The following is a 12,155-nucleotide window of genomic DNA, read 5'->3' as shown; positions in this document are numbered from 1 at the left end:
TGGCCCACCAAAGGGTAGGGCCCACAGGGGGATCCTCCTGCTCCCCTGTGTAAATAAGACCTACCCGGAAAATAAAACCTAACTTAATTTTCCAGTTTTTTTTGTTTTGCAGTAGACTTGAAATATAAGCCCTACTTCAAAAATAAGCCCCAGTTAAAGTCAGCTGACCAGATCCCTTACACTAGGTGCTGAGCATCAGCCAATCAGTGCCAAACTTGTTATGCTCTACCCCCTACCTGCTCAACATAAGCTGCAGAGGAGGCAGGAGTAATAGGATGCAGAGTAAGGGACATTAAATATAGGAAGGACAGAGGGTACATGGGCCAACTACAGATGGGGGAGGGGGTATAAAGTATGGGCACTACTTGCAGGGGGGATGTATACAGAATGGTGGAACAACTACAGAGGGGGGAGGGGGGTATAAATATGGGGACTACTTGCAGAGGGGGAGATGTATACAGAATGGTTGAACAACTACAGAAGGAAGAGGGAGGTACAAAGTATGGGGGCTACCTGCATAGGGAGGATGTTTACAGTATGGGGGAACAACTACAATGAGAGGAGGGAGGTACAAAGTATGGAGGCTACCTGCATAGGGAAGATGTATACAGTATAGGGGAACAACTACAGAGGGGGGAGGTACAAAGTATAGGGGCTACCTGCATAGGGAGGATGTATACAATATGGGGGAAAAGCTACAGTAGGGGGAGGGGTATATATAGTACTGGGGAGATTTCTGCAAAAGGGGGATGTATACAGTATGGGGAAACAAATATGGGGCGGGGGGGGGGAGTTATACAGAATGAAGGTCTTACTGCAGAGGGGGTATGTATACAGTATGGGTGAAAAACTACAGAGGAGAAGGAGGGTGTACAGTATGGAGGCCTAAGTACAGGGGAACTTACAGTATAAGAGCATAACAACAGTGGGACTTAGGGTCCTATTACACTGAGCGATTTTTAATGGCAAACGGATTGTTTATCGTTAATCTGAAATCGTTCACCATATTACACAGAACGATGGTCGTTAGTTACGATCGTTACTATGATCGTTTATTCCTTCTGATCCCAGCAAAACAATGAACAATGAACAATGTGCAATTACACTGAACGATTAGTGAGAAAATGCGGAACTTGAGTGAACGAATGTGGAATTGCAGTGAACAATTAGCTAATGATTAACGATAATTTTAGGTTCAGATCTAAAGGCCCCATTCCACAGAACGATTACCGTCCGATATTGGCCGTTACGGCTGATAATAGGTTCCGTGGAATAGGAGGCAACAATTAGCCGACATCGTTCATGTCAGCTGATCATTAAAGTCGTTTGTCTTTCAAGCATGTTGAAAGACAAACAACTTATATAGCAGCGATCCACTGCTATATCCTATGGGCAGCCCGGACGATCAGCAATCACCCGGGCAGCCCCCCCGCAGCTCCCCCCAGCCCTCCCCGGACTCACCCGCTCGCTGCCGCCATGTGGATTAGCGGCGGCAGCAAGCAGGGAACGAGGAGCAAACAAGTGCTGACGGCACTCGTTTGCTCCTCAGAGTTGGGCCGTGGAATACGGCCTCAAGGGTCCTATTACACGGAGCAATTTTTAATGACTAATGATAAATGATTGCAAACTAGATTGTTTATAGTTAACCTGAAATCGTTTACCATATTACACAGAACGATAATCGTTAGTTACGATCGTTACTGCGATCATTATTGCGATTGTTTCTATGATTGTTTACTCCTTCTGATTCCAGCAAAAGAACAGGCAATGTCCTATTACATTGAACGATTAGTGAACAAATGCGGAACTTGAGCGAATGAATGTGGAATTACAGCGAATGATTAAGCACGATTAATGATAATTTTAGGTTCAGATCTAAATCAACGATCAACAACATACGAACGATTTTTTCGATCATTGCCTGCAATTACACAGAATGATTAACGCTTAAATTCGAACGATTTAATGATTTTTTGCACGATAATCCTCCCGTGTAATAGGGCCCTAAATCAATGACATCCAAACGATTTTTTGATTGTTGCCTGCAATTATACAGAAAGATTATTGATTAAATTCGAACGATATAGCGATTTTCCACACGATAATCGTCCCGTGTAATAGGGCCCTTAGAGTATGGCACCTAACTACTGTATAGACTCCAGACTCCATTATCCAGAGGAAAAAATAATATAAGACCCTGTCTTATTTTTGGAGAAACACGGTAGCTTATGACTGGAGAAGGGCTTTATCATGAGAAGGGTTTATCGAATAATATGTTATAATACAGTTATAATATTGAAAAATAGTAACTAGATCTATAGAACTTTTTTTAAAATATTTCTATCAGCCTTTTTTTATGTAGGTCCATGGACTTGTGTACCAGCACCTCAGTGATAACATCACAGTATTATTTACATAACTTTAGCTTGACCTGGGTTTTGACAGACAGATTATAACCTTTTACTTAAGTTAGTTAATGAATACACTTGACTTCTGGCTGACAGCTGTCTTTTATCACACCAATGAAAGCCATACTTGTAGAAACGTCATGTGTGGTGACCTCCTGCGGTGGTGTGGAGGTACGGTCGGTCATTTGCCAGATGGTAGAGTGTGACGCCACTCCAGTGGTGGTTGGCCGAGATATAGCCAGGCCCAGGGATGTTATGTCTTGACCCCAGTGTCTGTTGGGCACACAGGTATGGTGACACACCTGCTTTTATTTTAGACGGCCGGCTATACCTTGTTCCCCTGTGGTCAGTGACCTGCTGGGCTGTTGCAGGGTCCCTTGGGTTGTAGTCACAGTGATCTGGAGTGGAACAATGACCCACCCGGACTTTTGGCAGTGTCACCCACAGAAAGGGGAGATGACCCAAGGAATGTTCGTGTACTGTGTTGGTGCGGGGTGAGAAATCACAGAGTCTCTTTATCATAAATAGGATCTGCTTTACTTGGATAATACTTGTGTGCAGCAGGTCATACAACTTTGCATTGACATAGAACTTCACACTTAATAAGACACTTGATAAGTTAAGATGTAGATCTGCAGTGAGCGAATAGGTAGCAGTAAAGTCGTGTGGACTGAGTAGCGTGCTGAGAGTTGAGAATCAGAAGAGTAGAGAGGAGGATGTTGTGAGAGTCCTAACCCAATTAGTACTGTGCTCTGCCGGGATGTTGGAGAATGAGGTAGAAGAATACTTGAGAAGAAAGAGAGAATACTTGTGCCTGTGTTTTGACCTTTGGGTCTTCGCACCACCTATTGCCCTACCAGTGTCGGGGGACACAAGCCCCAGACCTTGTTAGTTGGGATGAGTGGAATGCTAAGGGTACTCTGTCCACACCCAAGCTGCGTGGGTTGCGATGATCTCTGAACTAGACTGCTGTAGAGAGTGTTCTGGCTTTTGTCCTTCCTCTACAGAGCCCAGTGAGGAAAGACCTCTACACTTCCTCTACCCATGTGACTTCCTATCTACAGCCCCATATATGGTGCACTGTGAATGGGTGAAGAGTGCAAACAGAAGAAGCTAAGAGAGAAGTGATAGAACAGAAGAAGGGAACACGCTCATTGGTCTACAGATCCATGTGACATACCAATAAACAATAACCCTTACAGTTCCACAGCTGTGCATCAACTAAGCATATACACTTACAATAGCGACATCTTGTGGTGAAACTCTAACACTACTTCATCACCACTGACACACAAAAAGTACAGGCTTTTGCAAAGGGTGTAACTAATAGCAACATCTGTGGTGGGAAACGACACATGTAAATCCCCTATTACACGGAACCACTGTGAGGAGCAGGCGAGCGCTGTCAGTGCTCCTTGTTTCCCGCTCGCTGCTGGCGCTATTACATGCGGCGGCAGTGAGCGGGTGGGAACCAAGGGGGGGGGGGGGGCTGCCCGGGTGATCACTAGATTTTCCGGGCAGCCCATAGCATATAGCAGATCGCTGCTATATGAGTAGTTTGTCTTTCAAAATGTTGAAAGGCAAACAACTACAACAATCAGCCGACATCGGTCATGTTGGCTGATCGTTGTGTTCTATTACACAGGACGATTATCGTCCATAACGGCCTATATCGGCTAAATACAGCCGATAGTCGTTCCCAGGGCCGGATTAAAGAGGGGGCAACAGGGGCACCTGCCCACGAACCTCCACCACTAGGGGGGGGCCCCACCAGCAGGAACCTGGAAGTGAGTGAAAACAGTACCTGGGGAGTGAAAACAGTACCTGGACACAGCACTGGACAAACTACATGCTGTCCAGGGAAGGAGGGAGGTGTAGGCTTAATCTTGTGTAAATATCTTCTGGCCGGCAAACTCAGACTCCCCCCTGGCAGGCCCTGAGTGGATTCTTCCTGTCAGGATGTCTGTCTCCTGCCGATGACCTCACTCCCCCTCCCCCACCTCACTGAGGAGAGGTCAGTGCGGGACCTGAGCAGTGAAACCTGATCTCTCCAGCAGGAGGTGACATCATGAAGCCTGCTGGAGGATCTGTCACAGCGGCTGCCTAACTGAAGATACAGTACAGAGACAGAAGAGAGAAGAGCCAGGAGAGAGAAGAGCCATCCCCCGCCCAGATCAGATGAGTAGGAGGTGTTGTTTTGTGTTGGGGACCTTACAGCAGGGGTATATACTATGGAGGACATTACAGCAGGTGTATATACTATGGAGGACATTACAGCAGGTGTATATACTATGGAGGACATTACAGCAGGTGTATATACTATGGAGGACATTACAGCAGGGGTATATACTATGGAGGACATTACAGCAGGGGTATATACTATGGAGGACATTACAGCAGATGTATATACTATGGAGGACATTACAGCAGGGGTATATACTATGGAGGACATTACAGCAGGTGTATATACTATGGAGGACATTACAGCAGGTGTATATACTATGGAGGACATTACAGCAGGTGTATATACTATAGAGGACATTACAGCAGGTGTATATACTATGGAAGACATTACAGCAGGTGTATATACTATGGAGGACATTACAGCAGGGGTATATACTATGGGGGACATTACAGCAGGGGAATATATACTATGGAGGACATTACAGCAGGTGTATATACTATGGAGGACATTACAGCAGGTGTATATACTATAGAGGACATTACAGCAGGTGTATATACTATGGAAGACATTACAGCAGGTGTATATACTATGGAGGACATTACAGCAGGGGTATATACTATGGGGGACATTACAGCAGGGGAATATATACTATGGAGGACATTACAGCAGGGGAATATATACTATGTATGGGGACATTACAGCAGGGGTATATACTATGTATGGGGACATTACAGCAGGGGTATATACTATGGGGGACATTACAGCAGGTGTATATACTATGGAGGACATTACAGCAGGTGTATATACTATGGAGGACATTACAGCAGGGGTATATACTATGGAGGACATTACAGCAGGGGTATATACTATGGAGGACATTACAGCAGGTGTATATACTATGGAGGACATTACAGCAGGGGTATATACTATGGAGGACATTACAGCAGGTGTATATACTATGGAGGACATTACAGCAGATGTATATATTATGGAGGACATTACAGCAGGTGTATATACTATGGAGGACATTACAGCAGGTGTATATACTATCGGGGCATTACAGCAGGGGAATATATACTATGGGGGACATTACAGCAGGGGTTTATACTATGGGGGCACATTACAGCAGGGGTATATACTATGGGGGCACATTACAGCAGGGGTATATACTATGGGGCCACATTACAGCAGGGGTATATACTATGGGGGCACATTACAGCAGGGGTATATACTATGGGGGCACATTACAGCAGGGGTATATACTATGGGGGTACATTACAGCAGGGGTGTATACTATGAGGGACATTACAGCCGGTGGTATATACTATGGAGGACATTACAGCAGAGGTATATACAGTATATAGCCTGTGTGCCGCATATGCTTTATACTGTATATAGTCTGTGTGCCGCATATGGTATATACTGTATATAGTCTGTGCGCAGCATATGGTATGTACTGTATATAGTCTGTGTGCCGCATATGGTATATACTGGATATAGCCTGTGTGCATTATATGGTATGTACTGTATTTAGTCTGCGTGCAGCATATGGTATATACTGTATATAGTCTGTGTGCAGCATATGGTATATACTGTATATAGTCTGTGTGCAGCATATGATATATAGCCTGTGTGCCGCATATGGTATATACTGTAGATAGTCTGTGTGCAGCATATGGTATGTACTGTATATAGTCTGTGTGCAGCATATGGTATATACTGTGTATAGTGTGTGTGCAGCATATGGTATATACTGTATATAGTCTGTGCAGCATATGGTATATACTATATATAGTCTGTGTGCAGCATATGGTATGTACTGTATATAGTCTGTGTGCAGCATATGGTATATACTGTATATAGTCTGTGTGCAGCATATGGTATATAGCCTGTGTGCAGCATATGGTATATAGCCTGTGTGCAGCATATGATACATAGCCCAACATATAGCCTGTGTGCCGCATATGGTATATACTGTATATAGTCTGTGTGCAGCGTATGAGATATAGCCTGTGTGTCGCATATGGTATATACTGTATATAGTCTGTGTGCAGCATATGATATATAGCCTGTGTGCAGCAAATGGTATATACTGTATATAGCCTGTGTGCAGCATATGGTATATACTGTATATAGCCTGTGTGCAGCATATGGTATATACTGTATATAGCCTGTGTGCAGCATATGGTATATAGCCTGTGTGCAGCATATGGTATATACTGTATATAGTCTGTGTGCCGCATATGGTATATTGCCTGTGTGAAGCATATGTTATATACTGTATATAGTCTGTGTGCAGCATATGGTATGTACTGTATATAGTCTGTGTGCAGCATATGGTATATACTGTATATAGTCTGTGTGCAGCATGTGGTATATACTGTATATAGTCTGTGTGCAGCATATGGTATGTACTGTATATAGTCTGTGTGCAGCATATGATATATAGCCTGAGAGCAGTGTATGATATATAGCCTGTGTGCAGCATATGATATATAGCCTATATATGTCATATGCTGCACACAGGCTATACTGTATATTCCATATCATGGGCTGCACACAGCTGTGTATTTGAATCCTTAGGGTACGTTCATATGTACCATATCCGCTATATATTCTACACAGCCTTTAAATACTTTCTGGTTGCTCCTTACTGCTTCAGGTAGTGTACATGGTTGGGAACTGAAGATGGGACTTAGACTTGCAAGTCCAGGTTCCTTCAGCGATTCACATCTGCATATGCTGCTGTGGGGGCTAACACAGGGGGCAAGAGAGCACAGAAAGTACTGAAGTGCTGTGTTCTCGCATTGCATTATTAACATAAACACAAAGTGGGAACACACCCCTCCCCGTCCTGTCTCTAGGGCCTGGCATCTTCCTCTGGACTGCAGCCTCTAGTGACCATCATATGCAGAACAGAGGAGGATGCTGAGCCATACAGCCAGGAGTGAGGAGGGGTAGGTGCTACAGTAAGAAGCCACCTAAATAGGGTTATATTTGAAAAAAATGGGGGGCCCCCAACAAAATTTTCGCCCAGGGCCTCCACCAACCTTATTTCGGTCCTGGTCGTTCCGTGTAATAGGGCCTTTCGTAAGTATTAGGGTCCATTTACACAGAAAGATTATCTGACAGATTATCTGCCAAAGATTTGAAGCCAATGCCAGAAATGAATTTGGAAAGAGGAAAAATCTCAGGCTACTGGCTTTGGCTTCAAATCTTTGGCAGACAATCTATCAGATAATCTTTCTGTGTAAATGCACCCTAAGTTATTATCAGTAGTACATAAAGGATAACTTAAGGCCCTATTACACAGAACGATTATCGGCCGATAATAAAAATCATTCCATGTAAGGGCTCGTTCACACAGAGCAAAAGCAGCTGAATTTCTGCTCTGAATCAGCGCTGAAATTTTAGCCGTTAAAATAGGTGCAGAGCTAATTTCCATTGTGTTGAATGGAAATTCTGCTCTGCAGTTCAAACGGTGGAATTTCCTCGCTGAACGTTCCGCGGCTAATCCACTTTCCGCCAGAAGAATGAACATGTTCATTCTTCAGCTAGCGGAAGCCTATACAAATTAATGGGGCTCTGATTTTCTGTTTCAGCGCGGAATACAAGCGGAATACAAGCGGAAATTACGCAATGAATCAGCGCGGAAATGGGGGGGAAAGGGTGGGGAAATCTCAAGACAACCCAAAGGAGGTGATACCAGGGGCCCACAAGAAAGAAATGACAATGTCAGCATGCACACAGCATATGACCACAGCAAAAGTTTCCCCAAAAAAACATACTTACATACATACATGCCTCTGAAATTAGTGCATCTCCATCAATTGCAAAGCGGTGATGTTTTGCCATTTCTGGTCAGCTTCTCTCTGCTCAGCTCAGCTCCTTCTCCTCTGCCAGCTCTGAGGGGATCTGTTCTAGAAAATTCAGGTACTATTTAGTCTAGTCTCCAAAGTCTGCAAAATTGTTCTTGGCTTCTCCCTCTATTACTCACTGGATACTCACTGAATTTCAGCGCTGATTAAGCGTTGAATGCATGCGGAATCAGCGCGGATTCCTCGAGTATTCCACGCTGAATTTGTCAAGAGCTGATTACGAGCTGAACATCTGCTTACATTCTGCTCGGAATTCAGTGTCAGTTGATTTCAGGCGGAAATATTTCCTTGTGTAATCGGCCCCTTTTGCTCTGTGTGAACGTAGCCTAATAGAAGGCAACAATCAGCCAACATGAACGATGTCGGCTGAACGTTGCAGTCGTTTGTCTTTCAACATTGTTAAAAGACAAACAACTCATACAGCCATGATCTGCTGCCGTCGTTCTGTGGAATAGAAGCGATGGCAGCAAACTGCAATCACCTGGGCAGACACCCCCCCCCCCCCCCCTCCGCAGCTCCCCGCGGCCCCCCCGGCTTTCACCTGCTCACTGCGGCCGCGTGTAATAGCAGCAACAGCAAGCGGGGAATTAGGAGCAAACGAGCTCTGACATCCCTCCCCCCTCCTCATAGTCGCCCTGTGTAATAGGGGCTTTAGGGCTCGTTCACACAGAGCAAAAGCAGCTGAATTTCTGCGCTGAATCAGCGCTGAAATTTCAGCCGTTAAAATAGGTGCAGAGCTAATTTCCAGTGTTTTACGCCATGTGAACATGGCCTAACATTGTGTAGGTGTTCCTTGTACCATTTAAACAGCTCTGACCCATATACCATAGGTATGGTTTCCACAATACACTGGAAGCAAAACCCTTACATTTCTGTAAATTTAAAGGTGTTGCCTCAATGGATTACAGATTCTCTGATTTGTGCCATTTAAAGGCCAAGTCAACATTTTGAACTCCTTGCAATAAGAGTTGAATTAGGTTGTACTTTTTTGCTTTGCCATTACAGTTTATTACTATACTGTGGTGGTATACAATAAATGTAGATTATAAAATCATAAAGTATTGATAAAACTTTAAGCATGCATTGATGGCAATTTATTCCCTAAGAGAGCTGTATAAGAAAATGAGTCTCGTAACTTTTATCACCATTGATTCAATAGGTCCAGCCAGCATAATTCATGGACTTGACAAGCCAGGAAATATGTGTGTCATTAAGCATGGCCGAGACCAGCAACTGAGAAGCCCAATTTCATTAAAAAACAGAAAGGATAAACTGCTCTTGTAAAGTGAAGAACAATCACTTTATGTGTTTCAGAACAAATACAACCAATAAATCATCTGAACAACAAACATCAGTAGTTCTGAATTGTTTCAGTACGGAATGTGACTAAATTAGTTATTTTGAATTTTCAAAAAGAGAACAGATTTACATTTTGCACTTTAGAATTTCTATTATACATAAGTGGCAGAAGAAGGGCATTAATACACTGTTCTGTACACTGAACTTTATTCTTGCCGCAACTGCCATGACCAGAGAAAACTCTTATAACAGTAGTAAACATCTTCGGGAGGCCTTCACCCTGCATTGTATTTACTCACCCGGGTGTAAAATGCAGCTAGAGCTCTGCCGCGGAATTCTGCCATTTTTGCTCAGTGTAAACTAGGCCTTAGGGTGGTATTACATGGGCTGATGGGGGCCCAATAATACCTGTAAACGAGCAGCGATCTGCTAGATCGTTGCTCGTTTACTTGGCCTATTAGACGGCCCGATAATCGTTAAACAAGGGCTGCAGGGACATCGTTACCGATGTCCTTGCAGCCTTTGTTTAAACTGTATATATACCTAATCCATGGTCCAGGGTTCCTCTTCTTCTTAATTTCTCCCCGGGTCCGCGCACTTCAGCTTCACAGCGGCTTGTCTCTGCTGACAGGCCGCTCGGCCAATCACTGGCTGCGGCGGTTCCGGCCTGTGATTGGCCGAGGGGCCTGTCAGCTGACATAGGCCGCTGAGAAGCCGGAGCGCATGGGACCCGGTAAGAAGCTCTGAGGAAGAGGAACCCTGGACCATGGATTAGGTATGTATTCTTCTTTGCTAATTGTCAGCGTCGGCCGCGCACCGCTATTACACGTAGCGGTGCGCGGTCGGCGCCTGACGATTATAGGTCTGAACTTATATCAACGATCAGCCGATGACAACGATCATCGGCTGATCGTTGTCTTTACTACACGGAACGATAATCGGCCGAATCGGGCCAATTCGGCCGATTATCATTCCGTGTAATAGTACCCTTAGTGATCACTGCGAAATGAAGGAACTTTTTTTTTCTCAGACAGGGTATGTGCACACTGAGGAATTCAGACGGAACCTCTGTCGCGGAATTCCCAGCCCGCTGCAGTCCGTGAGGATCATTCTTTGGACGGAGGAAGGAATCCGCCCGTGCATAGAATGGAGTCTATGACACAGGCGGAGACGTGCGCACCCTCCGCAGACAGACTTTCCGTCTAAATTACTCAGTGTGCACATACCCACAGATAGCAACCAATCATGGTCTATTAAGAAAAGATGTAAGCTGAGCTATGGTTACCAAAACAGAGTCAGATTGTTGTCTTAGCTTGATAAAGCTGGGCCATAGTCTCTATGAATAAAAAAATAAAAAAAGGTTTTTATAAAATCAATACATATAAAATTTAACACAAAAACATATTTTAAATGAAATTTTTATGAAATAAATACAATATAGCATGAACAATTCCCCATGTATTCAGTGTGTCTGTAAGATATAATGTCTATACAAAAACTTATATAATTTTTTTAGGTCACTAATGCACAGCAATGGCTCTACCTTCAAAATTCAAAATAGACTGATCACCCTGTGCCCCGGCCAATCAGCTGGTCACTGCGTGCACTACACAGCGAACGGAGTAACATACTTTGAGGAGGAAAATATTGGGAATAGGAGAAGTAGGAGGTGGTGAAAGATGTAATATAGGTTCTGTGTTAGTGTCGTGGCCCGGGGTGCTGAGATGTTATGCAGCTGGTGGGCGTTTGGTGTTTTGTGGCTGGTTCACTTGTTACGGTGGCCAGGAACAGTGTTACCAACCCCTGGACACATGGGCACTAGCACTTGTAGGGGTAGCCCAATGTGAGGGTGCAGCTGCAGGTGCTGTGAGCAAATAAGAACAAAGTCTAGTGCTTAAACAAAGGTGATACTTAGGAACTTAAAGAGGATGTACCACCAGGTACATCCTCTTTAACCTGAAGCCACTGATCGAATGGCGGCGGCACGGGTTCCCGTGCACGGCGCTGTTCTATGCACCGGAATCGGCCGGTGCTCAAGCACTGGAGGCCGGCCGAGCCGCCCCCAGTGGGAGGGAATTCTCTCCCCTGTATGACGCGGCTCCATTCATTCTAACGGAGCCGCGTCATGCACGGGAACCGGGCCCAGTAGTGGATTATAATAGGGGCGTTTCGGGCGGCAGCCCGGGGCCCTGAGCTCCTGGGGGGCCCATGACCACCCAAAAAGACTTATACTTTCAGTGGTGTACTGTCTCCTGGCTACACTTCCACCATGATTTGCAAAAATCACAGTTTTTTTAATGGCAATTTTGCACAAATCAGGACATCATGACATTATCTGCCCTGTACTATGAATGCCAGGCTAGTGCTGCCATAAATAAAGGGAGG

General features: G+C 44.6%; 1 long non-coding RNA gene across 1 annotated transcript; it reads left to right on the top strand.

Annotated features, from left to right (window-relative positions):
• Window positions 1–2,625: 2,625 nt before the first annotated feature.
• On the top strand, window positions 2,626–9,820 carry LOC138784596 (uncharacterized). The gene is made up of 2 exons (XR_011361883.1): window positions 2,626–2,696; window positions 9,631–9,820. It is a non-coding gene; the product is annotated as an uncharacterized lncRNA (long non-coding RNA).
• The last annotated feature ends 2,335 nt before the right edge of the window (window positions 9,821–12,155 follow it).

This window comes from Dendropsophus ebraccatus, chromosome 2 (assembly GCF_027789765.1).
Source record: "Dendropsophus ebraccatus isolate aDenEbr1 chromosome 2, aDenEbr1.pat, whole genome shotgun sequence".
Classification (NCBI taxonomy): domain Eukaryota; kingdom Metazoa; phylum Chordata; class Amphibia; order Anura; family Hylidae; genus Dendropsophus; species Dendropsophus ebraccatus.
Note: the sequence above shows the minus strand (reverse complement) of the source record. Positions and strands in the feature narration are given on the sequence as shown.